This window comes from Lonchura striata, chromosome Z (genome assembly GCF_050655825.1).
Source record: "Lonchura striata isolate lonStrDom1 chromosome Z, ASM5065582v1, whole genome shotgun sequence".
NCBI classification, from domain to species: domain Eukaryota; kingdom Metazoa; phylum Chordata; class Aves; order Passeriformes; family Estrildidae; genus Lonchura; species Lonchura striata.
In genome coordinates, this window is record NC_140740.1 from 54,619,234 (window position 1) to 54,635,710 (window position 16,477).

Consider the following 16,477-nt stretch of genomic DNA (forward strand, 5'->3'; position numbering starts at 1 on the left):
GAAAGCAGCCGTATGGAGCCCCACACGCCAAGTTGCACAAGCTACCGAAGGAGAAGGTGGATCGAGCCAACTCGCCGAACTCAAGGCCGTTCAGCTGGCTCTGGACATTGCTGAAAGGGAGAAGTGGCCAAAGCTCTACCTTTATACTGATTCATGGATGGTAGCCAATGCTCTGTGGGGCTGGCTGGGAAGGTGGAGGAAGGCCAACTGGCAACGTAAAGGAAAGCCAATCTGGGCTGCTGATATATGGAAAGACATTGCCTCTCGGGTGGAAAAGCTGACGGTGAAAGTCCGTCATGTAGATGCCCATGTCCCCAAAAGTCGGGCTAATGAGGAGCACCGAAACAACGAGCAAGTAGATCAGGCAGCAAAAATAGAGGTGTCAAAGATAGACTTAGATTGGCACCATAAGGGGGAGTTGTTCCTGGCTCGATGGGCTCATGATGCCTCAGGTCATCAGGGCAGAGATGCCACCTACAAGTGGGCACGAGACCGAGGGGTGGATCTAACCATGGACAGTGTTTCCCAGGTTATCCATGACTGTGAGACGTGTGCTGCCATCAAACAGGCCAAGAGGGTGAAGCCCCTATGGTATGGTGGGCGGTGGTCCAAGTACAAGTATGGGGAAGCCTGGCAGATTGACTATATCACACTGCCCCAGACACGCCAAGGCAAGCGCTACGTGCTGACCATGGTGGAAGCCACCACTGGATGGCTGGAGACTTTCCCTGTACCTCATGCCACTGCCCGGAACACCATCTTAGGCTTGGAAAAGCAAGTCCTGTGGAGACACGGCACCCCTGAGAGAATTGAGTCTGACAACGGCACCCATTTCAAGAACAGCCTTATCAACACCTGGGCCAGAGAACATGGTATCGAATGGATATATCATATTCCCTATCATGCTCCAGCTGCCGGCAAAGTTGAACGGTGCAACGGACTCCTTAAGACTACCCTGAAGGCACTTGGTGGGGGAACATTTAGAAACTGGGAAATTAACCTGGCAAAAGCAACCTGGATGGTCAACACCCGGGGGTCTGTCAGTCGAGCTGGCCCTGCTCAGTCAGAACCCTTACACGCAGTAGATGGAGATAAGGTCCCTGTAGTACATATGAAAGGTATTTTAGGGAAAACTGTTTGGATTAATCCCACCTCAGGCAAAGACCAACCCATTCGTGGGATTGTCTTTGCTCAAGGACCTGGTTACACTTGGTGGGTAATGCAGGAAGATGGGGAGACCCGCTGTGTACCACAGGGAAACTTGGTCTTAAGAGAGAACTGGGTGTAAGATTTCATGGTGTGCAGATGGAAATAGAATAAGGGGTGGATAATGTCCTGGGTTGTAAGATAAGCTTGTATTCCATTTGCCATCTGTCGAAGGCGAACCGGTTGGACAGGTTTTTTGTTATCTCTCTCAGAGACAATGGTTTGTGTATACACCTTCGACTGATTCAATGAAGGGGGTCCCACCCAGAGGGGAGAAGCAGCTCTCTCCCTCTTCTTCGCGGGACTCCGAGAGAAGCAGCTCTCTCCCTTTTCTTCGCGGGACTCCGAGAGAAGCAGCTCTCTCTCTCTCTCTGCGCGGGATTCCCGGGGAAAGCAGCTCTCTCTCTCTCTCTCTTCGCGGAATTCCTGGGGAAGCAGCTCTCTCTCGCTCTCTCTTCGGCGGCACTCGCAGCGAAGCAGCCGACGCGCAGAGGCGACGGCAGCGGAGTTCAGAGGCAACCCCGGCGCAGAGAAAGACCGGCCCCACTGCCACCAGATCTTCAGAAGGAAACTATACCCTTCTAGAGATCACCACTGCAGCTACAATTCACCAGCCACTGCAAAGGAAGCAAATTGTCCCAGTAGAACTGATACTGGCACCCCGCAGGTTCTGGACTTTTTTTTTCCTTTCACTGGTTTTGTTTGTACCGATTGCATTTGCCTTTTTAAATTGTTGTCTAGTTTTCTCCTAGTAAAGAATTGTTACTCCCACTCCCATATCTTTGCCTGAGAGCCTTTTAATTTAAAGATCCTCGTAATTCAGAGGGAGGGGGGTTTGCCGTTCTCCATTGCACAGGAGGCTTTGCCCTCTTTCACAGACTCCTGTCTTGTCGAACCAAGACAGCCATGACTACAGCTTTCACTGTGGAGCTGGATAGTATTTCTGACTTTCACCTAGAGAAGTATTTTATAGTCAGTAACAGAACAATTGTGATATGCAGCATGCCATTTCAGTAAGTGAAGAGGCATTAACAGCTGATTTTTGGCAACAACATGTCTCCGTTTCTTATTAATTAGTTACTTGTGTTGATTTATACCAGGATTAATTATTGGTACAAATATTTCATCCATATTTTTTATGTCACAAGCAAAGGAAAAGACATGGCTGTGAATAATCTATAGAATGGTTCATGAAGCACAAATTCCTCAGAGACGATCAGATATCCACCTGGTCTCCCTGAGTGCTGGATTTCACATTTGAATCTCTGAATTAACAGATGTGTACAGTCACACACAGGCAGAAAGCCCCTTCTTGATACAACATCTGAGCAGGCTCGTGGACACTGTTTATTTTCACAAAATGGTGGGATATCTTGTGCTTGTGAAATTTATTCCAAATCTACACATCTTGAAATGTTAATAACCAGCATTTGCATAGAGTTCAACTCCCAAGTTTTAGTTCCCAGAGCACATTTAAAAAGACAACTATACTTATTGAAATCAGTTTCCAAAGAGAAAACAGCTACAATATTGAGTAGGAGTCTCCAAATTAGAAAAACTTGCTTTTCTAATGTTTGCAACTTTATTAAAAATTATGTTTTTAATTTTTGCCAGAACATTTTGATAACTCAGATCCAAACATTTGAAATTAACTGAGGCAAATAAAATTTATAGTAGCCATTATAATTAAAACTAAAAATGGTAAGTTTCAAAAGAAAATGAACTTCATTTAAAGTTTACTATATTTTAAAAAAACTGCACATTTCAGATCCTCCATTTCCTCTGTTAGAAGTGGGGATTGTATAATAATATTATATTTTCAAGCTTTTTCTCCACAACTACAGATACTAGAAATATAGGCTTCTATGAAGCAATCATGTTATGCAAGAACCTAGGGATTTTAAGAAACAAAACAAAAACAAATATTGAAAAACATTATTAAGTCATTAAGGGCCAGTAAGGCTGCTGCGAAGCAGAGTATTTTATTTATTCAGAACTCTGTCCAATGAAGTGGAAGTCTTACCTGCATTTAAGAACACCTCTTTTAATTAGTCCCACATAGGGCAAATCATTATCCTCCTATAGAAAAGGAATTTATAGCTTAAACATGTTTTAAAGGTCTATCCTGGTTTTGGCAGTGAAGCAAGGGTCGTATCTTCATCAAGAAAGTCAGCATACCTGCATCTTTGGAAAAGTAGTAAAAAGGACAGTTTTCATGACCAAAAAAAAAAAAACAAAAACCAAAAACTGTTGCTAGCAAACATAATCATGTCAGTAAAATGTATCTATCTGTATAGACCAGACTGGAATACACAATTTTTGGAAGTACCACAGAAACAAATTGTTATTTAGCATTAGATTTTTCACAGAGGCAAGTAGCCATAGCTGCTTATCAATAGTTTTAATAGCTGTTTTTCACTGTTTTGCAGTAGCAAATCATGTAAGAACATACCAAATAATCTTTTATTATAGTCTTGTGAAACATTCAAGAGCATGTACCAAGCCCAGAACCTATATTCTCACTCTTCTCATGATGCTAATAACATAAAAAACCCCAAACATAATATTTTGACATATGTGAGCCCCTGAAGGAGAGTTGAATATGTCTGTCACTGTGAAATCTTCATCTTTTCTAATGAAATGAAAATACTTAAAATCAGGTTTTCAGCAACTCAATGTGCAAGCCTTTTTCCAGGTTACATGGAAAAATGCACAAACTTTCTGGATACTGAAACTAAATAAATGTCATTATTTGTACCTCCAATGACTTGCTGTGCTGTCTTATCTCAGGCAGATTGTGCACTGAATCCTCAAAGGTTCTGTGGGTTTCACAAAACCTGCAAACCACAGCTGAGATCATTGTTTAAAGCCTCCAATGGGGGAACAAGAGGCTCAACAAAGTAGAAGGAGTATAACAGCTGTTGATCATGAGGAAGGTCTGACAGATCCACCATTATATTTATTTTTTCCTCTATCCAGGTTGCAAAGCAGCACTGCTGCCACTAAAAAAATCTAGGCTGAGGAAGGAGATGGTCTTTGCCCTTCCACTTATGTGAAGGCACATATCCCTAAGCCACTGAGTTCAGTACAGAGAGCTGTTCTGGGGCTTAAGAGCCTAAGGCAGGCAGGGATACAACAAAATGTGGTAATACTGTATTGATAATCTCAGCAGGTCACAGCATAAATGTGAGAATGTAACATTAATTTGTTATCAAGGATCCTGGCATACTTCTGGCTCAGGCCAGCCAACTACTTCCTTTCCACAATTCAAAATTGCATTTCCAGGATCTGCACAAGCCAAGGATCATCCCCAGTAAGAATACAGTTAATACAGTCATGAGGAAAAGCCAAACAGACACAGGCTTTGGCTTCAAAGAAGAGCCCGTTTTATTCATTCACAGAGACACAACATTCAGGTCAGGTTTACACACTGTCTGTGTGAAACACCTTATTTATATGGCTCTAGAAATTACTTGTATAACTTGCAACTGATGGAATGACATAAGACAAAGCCACAAATGAGCTGTGCATGATATTCATCTTAATTTTCCAGCAAAGGCAAGCATGTACCAACCTGAATATGTTCCTTACACCTTTAAATGTACCACAGGGATTTTTCTAGGAGAATCGGGAAAGAGACAGCAGTTAAGTGAATATACTCAATTAATATCTTAATATGCAAACAGTATACAAGCAAAACACTAATAAACAAAAAATGTACTTGTTATTAAAATACTCAGTAAAAAATTGATTGATTTCAGTAACTTCAGTGAACTTCACAATCTGTGTTTCTGAATAGGAGAAATGCCAGATTTGGAATAAGCAGTTGCCTTATGGAATCTTGGCATTTTCTCCTGCTCAGAAATGCAAACTCTGAAGTTCAACTGAACTATGTAAATCATCTTGTCTTATGCTCCTCTTATTAGGCAATTCTGTCTTGATATTCTGAGTAATGAACTGCATAACATGTGGAATCAACATGTTACTTCAAGAGCAAAGTGCTTTCAGTAAAAAATTGCTTAGAATAATTTCTTTCATCCTTAAATTAAAGAGCTACTGTCTGCACAAACATAGCTAGGCAGACTGAAGGAAGGAATGAGAAGGAATGAAGTGCTATTGGACACACTTCATGGGTTCTTAATGTTACTAGGAATATTCCAGGTGCATAGCTCAGTCTGAGATGTTATCTACACTATGGGATGTGGGCAGATAATTCACATTTCCTTTCTTGTATGTCACTGATCTGTCTGCATGAGAACAGGTTATTTAACTTTCTGAACAAAAATAATCATGAAGTTCTGTTTTAGAAAAGATTACAGAAATGTTGTCAAGGTTAAAGCAAATATCAAAATAGAAAAAGAAAGGAAAAAAAGGAAGAATGCATGACAAAGCATATTAAAATAGCCAGATGGACTACCGAGTCCCAGGAAACAAATAAGAGGAGCTAAATCACAGATGCTTATGTGCTTTTTTTTTTTTCTTTTCATTCTAGAAAGGTGGCTTTCCAGCACAGAACTGATTAAAAGCTACCTGCTTGGAACACCCTTGTGGAAAAAGAAAGCACTCTAGTTTTCCAGAAGTAACTAAGAAGAGTCAAGGCTACTGCCTTGCTACTTCAGAGCAGTATGATAATTGCATTGTCTTCATTAGTTTTGCAGGCTTAATTAGCAGGAACTAGTTGATTCACTGAGGTAAAAAGAACCCAAAAAAATAGAAAGTATTGAAGTTACAGCTTCTGGGCCTTCAATTTAATGTCAGCTGGAGAAATCTGCACCTGATTTGAACATTCAGGTCAGCCCAGGAGCTTCATGTAATATTAGTCCTCCACTTCTGAAAGCTGTAGTCCCTTTATGTGCACAAAGCCTGGTGTTCTACTGAAAATCTATCATGTTGCAATAAGAGAAGCGCTTTACATTTTCTATTGGAAGAACATCCTGTCTTGAGTAGAACTGTTTGAGAATCTCAGACAGCCACCACCACTTTGATGACTTAAATTTCAGATTTGTAGTTGGCAATCAGTCTCGGCAAAGGTGAAATCCCAACTTTAGAAATAAGTTAGAAAGGGACAAGAAAATGACAAAATAGTGACTTGCAAAATAGTTGCATTTCTGATGCTAATTTTAGGAAGCAATTAATTCATTAATTAATCCAGCAGACCTAATTGCAACTGAAGAAATCTGTCAAAAAATTATCTCACCTGTCAAGAAAATATCTTACCTTAAAATTAAGTTTTGATCTAACTTACTTGGTTCATGCATGAAGGAAGAGAAGACTGTTCAGTTTTCCTGTAGACATTAGGATTTGTGGGCCAGTTGCACCTTTTTACACCATTATTATTTCTATCAAGGTATCTAGATTGCTTGTACACCTCTAAAAGATACTGTCAAGAAGTGCTTTACTATGGAAATCACATTCATTCCTAGAAATTATTACCTTGAAATAAATAAAAAGTCACACATATTATAAAAAATACATAAAAAATTAAGACTAAATAGATGGAAGTTCTGAAAGCTTACTATAACCATCCTGATAGTTAACAGGGAACCTTTTTTTGTTGTAGTTTGCACTCCAAATCCATAATTCTGTAGGGTTTCAGCTGCTGTAAAGTTTGCAAGAGGTCTTCAAGTCCTTCTTGGACAGGTTACATAGTAATTATACTCCAATTCTGGAAACTTATCATCAAGCACTGCTGAAAGGGACATCAAGTACCTAGGATACTACAAGAGATACAATTTTCCTCCAAATATTTACATGGGATGATATGAAAATAAAAGGATCTTTTATGATTCCTTTCTACTGACTCCTCTCCATCTACTTTTGCTATAAAAAGGAGTGATCTATGCGAGAAAAAAAGCATGACTTGGTGAATTGTGAAAACGGGAATGAGGAATACAAACCCAAGAAACTGGATTAAGATAGAGCCAAATTCCAATAAAAACATTCCCTAAAAAGTCTGTGTTTAGAGCTTATTTTCACATCAAAATATTTAAATTTTCACTGATACTTACAGTTTTAGAAATCCCAATGTTGTATTTTTCCATTAATAAGCAAATTTTAGTTTCTGACTTACAGCTTTCAGCTGATTGACATAGCAAAAGGAAGTGAATGACATTCTGGAAACTCTCTGCCTTGTAATTCTTGGTCTTTAAGACCTGGGGGGAAAAGCTTCAGGTTCCATGAAGCTTCCCTATAGATAAGATTGGTATTTGTAATAACAACCTCTGATCAAACATAGCATTGCACACATTTAAAATAAACAATATATTTTCACACAAAGAAACTGAAACAGAGATAATCCACTTGGGCATCAGGAAAAATCATGCCATGACACCATAAGGGAAATTCTTAGTTTGCTAGAAGAAGGTGGGGACTACCGGAAAGATGATACAGCAGGTTAAAAAAAAAAAAAAAAAAAAAAAAAAAAAAAAAAAAGAGGAAGAAAAATGAGATAATCACAAGTGGTCCCAAGAAATAAAATATTTCACCTGAGTGCTTCTTAACCATCTTGTTTAAATATTTGACAACTTTACCTTGAAACAAAATCCAAGTAAACAGATATTTACAGCAATTGTTAGGATAGATGCTAGTAGTACAGATAAAGACACTGATACAACCGAGAAAGAATTATATGACCATGCTTAATTGGCTAGTGAAAGCAAACACAAAAAATGAGACTGCAGGTGAGGAACAACTAAAAGTGATACAAGATAATAGTATGATATGAACAAACTTCAAGACAAACACAATCCCAGGACAAGATACAAAGAGCAATGAAGCTCTTGAACAGACTTTTGTGAGGAGCAAAGTGGCAAAATTAATCTAGATCTTAAAACAGTCCTGTTCTTAAGACAGACCTTTATCAAAAAAGGTTATGTGATATAGTTGCCTAAAACAGGAGGAGATTGGGTGTGCCAAAATACTCGTTTTAATCTTATATATTCTTGGTTAAAAAGACCAAAACACTTCGACATTATTTCCAGAAATGCAATTTATAAGGGCGATAACCTGCATTCAACAACTTTATATTAAAATTTATTTTCTTGTTCCAGTTTTTAATGTTGGGAAGTTATCACTTCAAAACATTTAAAGCATTCCAGGAAAGAATTTGAACACAGAAATCCAAGAAGTGATAGAAAGTTAAAACCTGATGGGACAACAGCCAAAACAGAGTAAATATGTGAAAGAAACCGTGGGCTTTGCCTTTGTGGGGAGACCTTAAGACTGAAAGGTGTGGTGATGAAGAAGGTCATAGAGATAATTAATCAATGCAAAATTAAAAAAAAATATATAAGCATTCCTGAAATCCACCCTGCCCCCCTCCCCCCTCGCATTTTGTAGTAAATCAGTAACAATTTAACAAATGATAGTACCAATATAGAAAGTTCTAGGGGTTTACCAGATATATCATTTTCCTGCTGGCAAATCAAACATTGCTCATTATAAAACTACAGAAATTGTGAATGTGGTGCATGGACTTCATAAGTTGGAATTTTTTTCAAGAATATCCCTAAAAACTGAAATTCAGAAATATGTAAAAACTTGTTTCAACATTGTTTTCTGTGTTCTTAAAGATAGAAAACTAAGAAAAGGGAAAATTCCTTCTCTATGTTCACTGTACTTTAGGAGTCTAGTTTTCTGAAGTGCGAATTGCAACTTTGTCAATAAAGGAGATATTCAAGAGGCTGCAAAAGTTTGCATTTGTTTTTTCTAAGACATAAAATATGGCAAGTTTTATTCAAATCTTCTTCTGAAAGTTGTAGGTTTTTTTGCAGTTCTTTTCTTGTTTTTTGAAGGTTTTTTTTAGGTTATTGGAATTAGAGGCCTCAATTCAGCAAAGTATATTAGTACATTCCAAGTCTCTTTAGGGCTATGAATAGCTCAATTGAATGTATGAAGGACTCTATAATATCAATGTCAAAAATAGACCTGGGTTTTAAACATATATGAGGCAATATTACACAGTATTTTACATTAATATCTGTTAAAAATGCATTTGGTTTAGAATACGGTAATATAAAAAAGGTAATAGAAATTAGGAATGCATTGAATATAAAATATGAGGCTAAATGACTTCCTTGAAATTGTCTGATACTGTCAGATACTACTTAAACAGTTGTTATGCATATTAACTAAAATAATCTTTGTGAACAGATAATTTTTTTTTTCCCATTTCTAATTTTCATGTGAATTAGAGATACGAGACATAAGACGAAATTTGAAAATTTTTCTGCTGTCTTGATTTTTTTTCTGGGAGCTTCTGTTCTCATCCAGAATGCCAGTGGTTCCTCTCTAGACCACAGAGATTCAATGGAAAACCTTTATTATTATATCCATTTTGTTCATAAATGTACTCTTTTATTTCATCTTGTGCTCTCTCTTCAGAACAGCTACCCTCCTCTTCAAAAAGGAAAACCCTAATAGCACTTTCCTCCAATGAATTCCAGTAAAAGGAGGCAAGCAATAATAGTATGGATTAACAGGCATTAAAATGAAACCATATGGAAATATGGGCAGAGGATTTGAGCAGGAAAAGTACTGTTTAATCTTTATGTCTTTAAAGGGATTGTTAGAAACACTGCAAAAGTTCTGAAAACTCTTAATTCAATGCTGCTACAAACACAGTGCTCTGAAAAAGTGAAACATTTATGTTGCAAGACTGGCTCCTCATAGAAGGACAGCCTGGGAAATACACTTTGTGACCTAAATCTAAACTAACAAAAGACCCTGAAGAACACTTATTGTATCTGTCATTTAAGTCACAATTTCTGTGATCACTGACATGTACATGTGAATAGGGAATTTATTACACTCCTGTAATACTACTACCCTTTATCTTGTGATGAGGAAAATAGAAAATGAGGAAGTCTCCACTGTATGACATGGTGAATAAAGTAAAAAGAAAGAAATATGAGACCTATGGTAGTATTTAGCCTGTTGTTTATCAGATGGGGCAAAAATTTAACTTAAATTATAATTTAAAAATATTTAAAAATACTTAAAACTACAGTTTGCTGCCTGCTTTTCACAGCACTTCATTGATATAAAATAGAAAATACATGAGAAAAGTAGTCAGAAAGAATGGGAGTTTTAATGATACTTTTCAAACAGACATGAAGAATACAGAGACACAACAGGGATTATAAGTCTTTTTGATGAAATGTCTCTTATTTAAATTTGCTTTTGCTTTTGCTTTCCTCATGGAATGGGATAATCTCTCTGAAAAAAAAATTTTAAAACTAATTATTCAAAGAAAGAAAATTGCTAGTGTAAGATTAGAGGCCAGAAAAAGCATGGGAAGAAAGGGAAGGAAAGTGATAATAAATAAATTGGTACAATTAGAAAAGAACTAGTAAGAGGCAATTTCACAAGCCAATTAATCTACCAAATGCTTAACTGTGTCATTGGAGCGCAGGAAGAGAAAAAGTAATGATCATACCATTTGCATGAAAGAACCTTGCTTTAACAACAAATGGATGAGCTAGATCTCTCCAATTAAATCTTGACATGTTAATATCTGACTCAAAAAGCACAAGTATGACTGACTTTGCCATCCAGATTAGTTAAAGCTAAACTCAACAGGAACACTAAACTGAGTGGAAAAGACCTATCTGTGTATAATAGTCTCTGTTTCAGATGAAATATTAATTTATTTCCATGGGTTTTCCTTGTGTTGAATATAACTACTTTTGGTGAAAACATTCAAAAGCCTCTTTCTTCAAAGCAGATGGAGTTATTCAGCATCTACCTGTAGCTGATGCCATCCAATAAATAGGCAAGTTGAAGTGATAGACTATTTGCAGTGATCAAACTTCTCACAGAGCAGTGGTACTCTGAACACTGCTCTTGCGAAAAACTGAGTATAAAATGAGTTTATGCATCCAAATGAAGATCAGATCAGTAAGAGAAGAACTTTAAATTGCACAGAGTAAAGGAAAGGAAATGAAGTCACAAATTAGATAAAAAATGTTGGTTTCAATACAATTCTGTACCTTTAAATAAATTAATAATTAATAGAGTAATATTTCTCATAATTTATTTTCCTAGATTTTCAAATGCAGGTATTTATTTCGTTTACTTATGAGTCCTGTTTTCATAAAAAATTAAAATCCTTTACATATAAATATAAACCTTAGATATATAGGATATACAGAATATAGAATATATATCAATGGATACAAAAGTAGAAATAATATAGCTCTATAGTACATATTGATAGAATATATATCTCATCACTACTTTTCATTACTATATCAAGAAACATTTCCTAATTTTTCATGAAAGGGAAAGAGAGTTCAGAAAAATGGGACTTCTCTTACACTCTGGATATTACTACATAATATAGTTTTTCCAGCAATATTACAGAACAGGGATTTTAAATTCTTTTATTCCAGACTAACCAGTTTAGGTCAGGGTTTTTTTATATTAATACCATGCAGTAATTCAGAAAGCCTCTAAAATTTCATCATCTGAACTCAGTGTTCAAAAACTATGCAAAATGCCAGGTAAAAACTTCTATAACACTTGACAACAGAGAAACCTTTTTTGCAGCATGAACTATAAGGACAAGGGAAGCCATGCTATCTCAAGACTGGAGGGAATAATTTCCTGAAGATTTAATATTCCAGGAGCCTCACAAAAAGCTAAGGAAGAATGACTATCCTTATCAGTGAAGGAGTGTCTGATCTGGACAACTAAAAGAACTAGGATGTCTAACAATTGTTTTACTTTCATTATTCTAAGACTCTTCCACTAACAAATGCCACCATACCTAGGATCTTTGAAAAATCATATGAGAAGGCAGATGGCTATAAAAATTCAAAGACTGAAATCTGTTTTACCTCCAGTTAAAGAAAAAGAAAAAAAAAAACAAAAACCAAAAACAAAAAAGAAAGAAAGAGGACATAGAAATTACCCTACAGATGTTAATAATTGTCTGGGGTGGGAGTCGGGGAATGGGAAGGCTGGCTTCTAAGTAAACAATGCAAAAAAAGACAAAGAGGTCCCTGCTGATGTACAACAATAAAAGCAGTTTTCTCAGCAGTGTCAGCTTAGCAAGCCTGAGGGTCTGTATTTTAAACCCCAGTGGCCTGACGTCACTCACCCTGATGGTGTGTGTGAAGGAAGCTATCTCTCCGCAATGACCGACCTGAAAAGTGTTTTCAAAGCCCAGTGGGCTAATGTCACTCATACCGACGGTGGATGGTGGGATCTCTCAGGGTGGCAGCCTGGGGGAAGTGAGCTGCAACACCAGCAGCAGACCATCACTCACTCTGATGGCAGGGGGTCAGCTGGGATTCTTTGGTGGCCTCCCGGGCAATAGTTAAAAAGAAGATTTTGGTTCACATGTCAATGTCTAGCTTGAAAGCAGCGAGTATAAAAAGTGATTTTTTTTCTTCTTTTTTTCTTTTTTTTTTTTTTAAATTGTGTTTCACTAGTGGCAGCAGTGCAGCCAGGAAGGGGAGTTTCTCTGCAAGGATGTCTGATTGCATGTGAAGCTTACAATGGGGATGGCTCTGCCTGGTTTTAATTTTTTTCTCCTGTATGAGCTGAGATATTTTATTCCCCCATACCAAAGGGGGAGAAAAATTAAATCCAGACAGCTCCAACTGCACTTAACATCTCGTATGCAATCAAACAGATTTCGAAAATACCATCAGCTTTTTTACCAACCTGCTTGCCATATAGAGAATGTAAATAAATACTAACATCCCGAAACATCATGTTCTTATGCAAACTCATCTTGTAATGCAGAAATTGACATTTGGGACAAATTCTCACGTTAAATTTACCCTGACACCTAAAGTGTTGTAAGGTTTGCAAAGGATACATAGGAATAGCCTCTGTCCCACAGCAAGTACTTAAACAGCCCTACAACCATAAAGGCAGCTGATATTTCATCAGCAAAGTAAATTATTTTGGATAGAATGAAGCCAAGATTCACTATACAGAAAAAGCTCTTTACAAAGACAAACTTTTAAAAATAAAACTAAATAAACTAAAATGCAGTATTTTAAAAACTGAACCTTAGTTCTGCAAAAGTAAATGAGTTATTTAGTTTGAATTAAACTGTCATGCTTACTTGTCTGAAGGGTCAGAATCTGAGAGATACCCAACACTGAAATCATAGCTTCTGTATGTAAAATCAATGCAACCAACAAATAAAATGAAACAGGGAATTCATGCAGCTCTAGACAATATAATCAGCTTTCTTGTATTTTGTATCCCTTTTCCACCAGTTCTTTGCCCCTTTAGACTGTTGAGATCAAGACTGATGCTATTGTTTCCTACATAGCTCCCCTCTGCCACCCAGAAGAAAACAAACTAATCCAAAGCAACAATACATTAAGGAATAGCTCAAGAGTTCTGCTGGTCATTGCTAACTGTAGTTTACTTGAGACTATGAAATTATTTCTACCAGAACTGGTTTATTTGGGCATGAAGTAAGGCCATGCAAACTCAGCCTAGCAGAAAAAAAAATTAAGTTAAATTTTTCTCTCCAGTTTTCACAATGTGTGCAGTTCACATTTGTGAAGAGAAAACACGACTCTTAAGTCTCACAGTTAAGCTAATAAGCTTTCTCATAGAGTGAGACAATAGGAACTGTGAGCATACTGTACAGCACAATAAGTGTTGGCACATGAACTGTTTCAGTCTTGAGGGACAGTGCTTCACAGTATATCAGTGACAGAAGATCAGCTTGCAGCCAGAATTATGAATGAAAAGTTTAAGCCTTCGTGAAAGTATTGACTTCAAACGATACCTCTGCAGTCACCTCAAAAATTGATGCACTGAACTATTTTGAGGAGTATGGCATTTGACATTCCATTTTCTAAGACTGCTATGCACAAAAATTCACTTGTTTAACTTAAGACATGATGATTAAAAAAGGTGTTGCATTATACGTGTGAATACATTTACACAACTTTAAGCAAATCAGATAAATATTTAACGTGTGTAGGATTATTTTACAGGTCTACTTATAAACCTGGGCTAGTAGTGAGAGACAGAAAAATTCATGTCTCTCTCTTTCTCAGGCACCAGACTGCAAGGCACTGTTGGTGCATATTAATTTCATGGTAAACTGTGCTTGGAGTTGCCACAAATGTGAAGAGAGAGCTATGGTTATTTGTTTTGAAATAGTCTCTCACCATTTTGTGATTAATATACAAAAATACTTCATCAACAAATGCTATGGTTACATTTAAATTAGTAAATAAACAGTCTAAGGAGCCTTTTGTACCCCTTATGCGGCTCAGCTTACATGGCACAGCTCACATTCTTGGAGCTAAACTCTTTCTCCTCTTCTCCCCTACTCAAAAAAAACCAACCCAAAACCCAGAAAGGCCTCGTCCACACGGCTTATTAGGAACATTCCCCAGGCTCATGCTCATTCCCAGACTGTGCTCAGACATTGTTTGGGATGGTGCTAATTAGTCAGGGTCAAAACAGTTCCAGGGGCTGTGCAAGCAATTAGCAGCACGTTCACTTGCACACATGCTCAGGCCCATCAGTCGTGATCTAACACAGGACCATCCTGTCCCTGCAGCTGCCAACAGCAGCTCCTGAATTTGGCATCCTCCCTTGGCAGATTCAGTTAATAACGTGACAACTTCAAATTCCAGCTGCCATGTGCTACCTCTGTCCTTTCCCCACCCAGAGGAGAGGCAGCAGGGAGGGCAGGAGTCTGAAGAACTGGGTTACATGAAGCACAGGAGGCTTCACATACTGCCCAAACCACTGGCTTCCTCTCTAGCAGGGAGAGAAAACACAAAGCTGGATCTGCCCAAAAGATCTTCAGCTGAGCTGTGATAATCTGTCAGCTGATAGACAGACTCTGACAATTTATCTCAGTTCACAATGGAGTCTTCAAAGGCAACTGGCTTCACCAAACCACTGGTGCCTTTCAATGGCTATAAAATCATCCCCTGCTTACATAAATGACAGGACACTCTTCCTAGCTGAAGCACCATAAAAGAGAAAAGTTTGGATTAGATGATGTAAATCTGAGTTGGTGTGAATGCTGTCATCATTCATGCACTGGACAAAGACTTTGGAAGAGAGAATAAATAATAAACTTCGTGAGATGCAGATATTTTTGCTATGTATTCTCTGCAGGTGACTGAAGCTTTAATGTGAGAGACATGCATTATTAGGCTGACAACTAGTACAGCTGTGAAAAAGATATCCCAAATAAATGTGGGAAGCAATTTTTCAAGTCTTTACCTCACAATCACTGGACAAAAACTGCTGGGTTCAAAAATTTGGGGTGTTTTCCCACCTGCATTAAACAAAAGACACCACTATCCCATATAAACTGTTTCAATTCATCATTGCTACAAAATTACTCCTGTTATCTGTCTTACTACATCTGACTTTGTGCATACACCCTAACAATTGAAAAATTAAATTTTACATACTCACATCTGTAAACCCACGAAATTTATAAATTGCTGTTGTTACTGTGTTGCTCTATTGTGCTGCCCAGACAGGCTTTTCACTTTTCTCCTTTTTCTGAAGCAGTTTCTGATTTGAAAGGGAAAAACAGCATACACTTCCATTTCCCCGTAAATCAGAAATATTTGATGGGAAGAAAGAATACCGCCTAATATAAAGACTATGAAATAATGGCTCTAGGTCTGACATTCATTAAGACAATATGTGTATGTGTGTTGCTTTGAAAATTAACGTTCTGTTGATTTGATACTGCAGAAGACATTTACTGAAAGTTTGTTTCATTTTTCATTAGAAATAATTTTCACTCCTCCTTCATTTAGGACAAGAAAATGTTGAATTTACTTGCTTGTGCAGAATCTTTGCATTCAACCCTCTCAAATACTGCTGTCAAAATCAAGCACAAGGCTTGCTTCTCCTGGAGCAAAGCAGAAACAATTAGTCAAAACCAACATCCCCTCCTGTAGCTATTAATTAGTTTTTGGTTGGGTATTTTTTTTTAATCTTATATTTTCTATTTTTTAAGTAAAATTAAAGGTAAAAACTTCATTCTGAAGCTGAAACTTCATTTAAGCTTTTTTTTTTTCCTCAAAATGTCATCAGATTTTTGATATAAAAATAGTTACAGTAATTTCAAGAATACAATCTATTTTCACCATCAGAACCAGAAACTTTTCAGTTCTCCACAATGTTGCAGATCCTATTCTAACACTGCTTTTGCACCATGTGTTTTTGGAAACTTTATGTCATTTGAGCTCTTGGCACCGAACAGAATCATACTTGACTTCTGATTTATAGCCATCTGTCTTCTTCAGCCGTG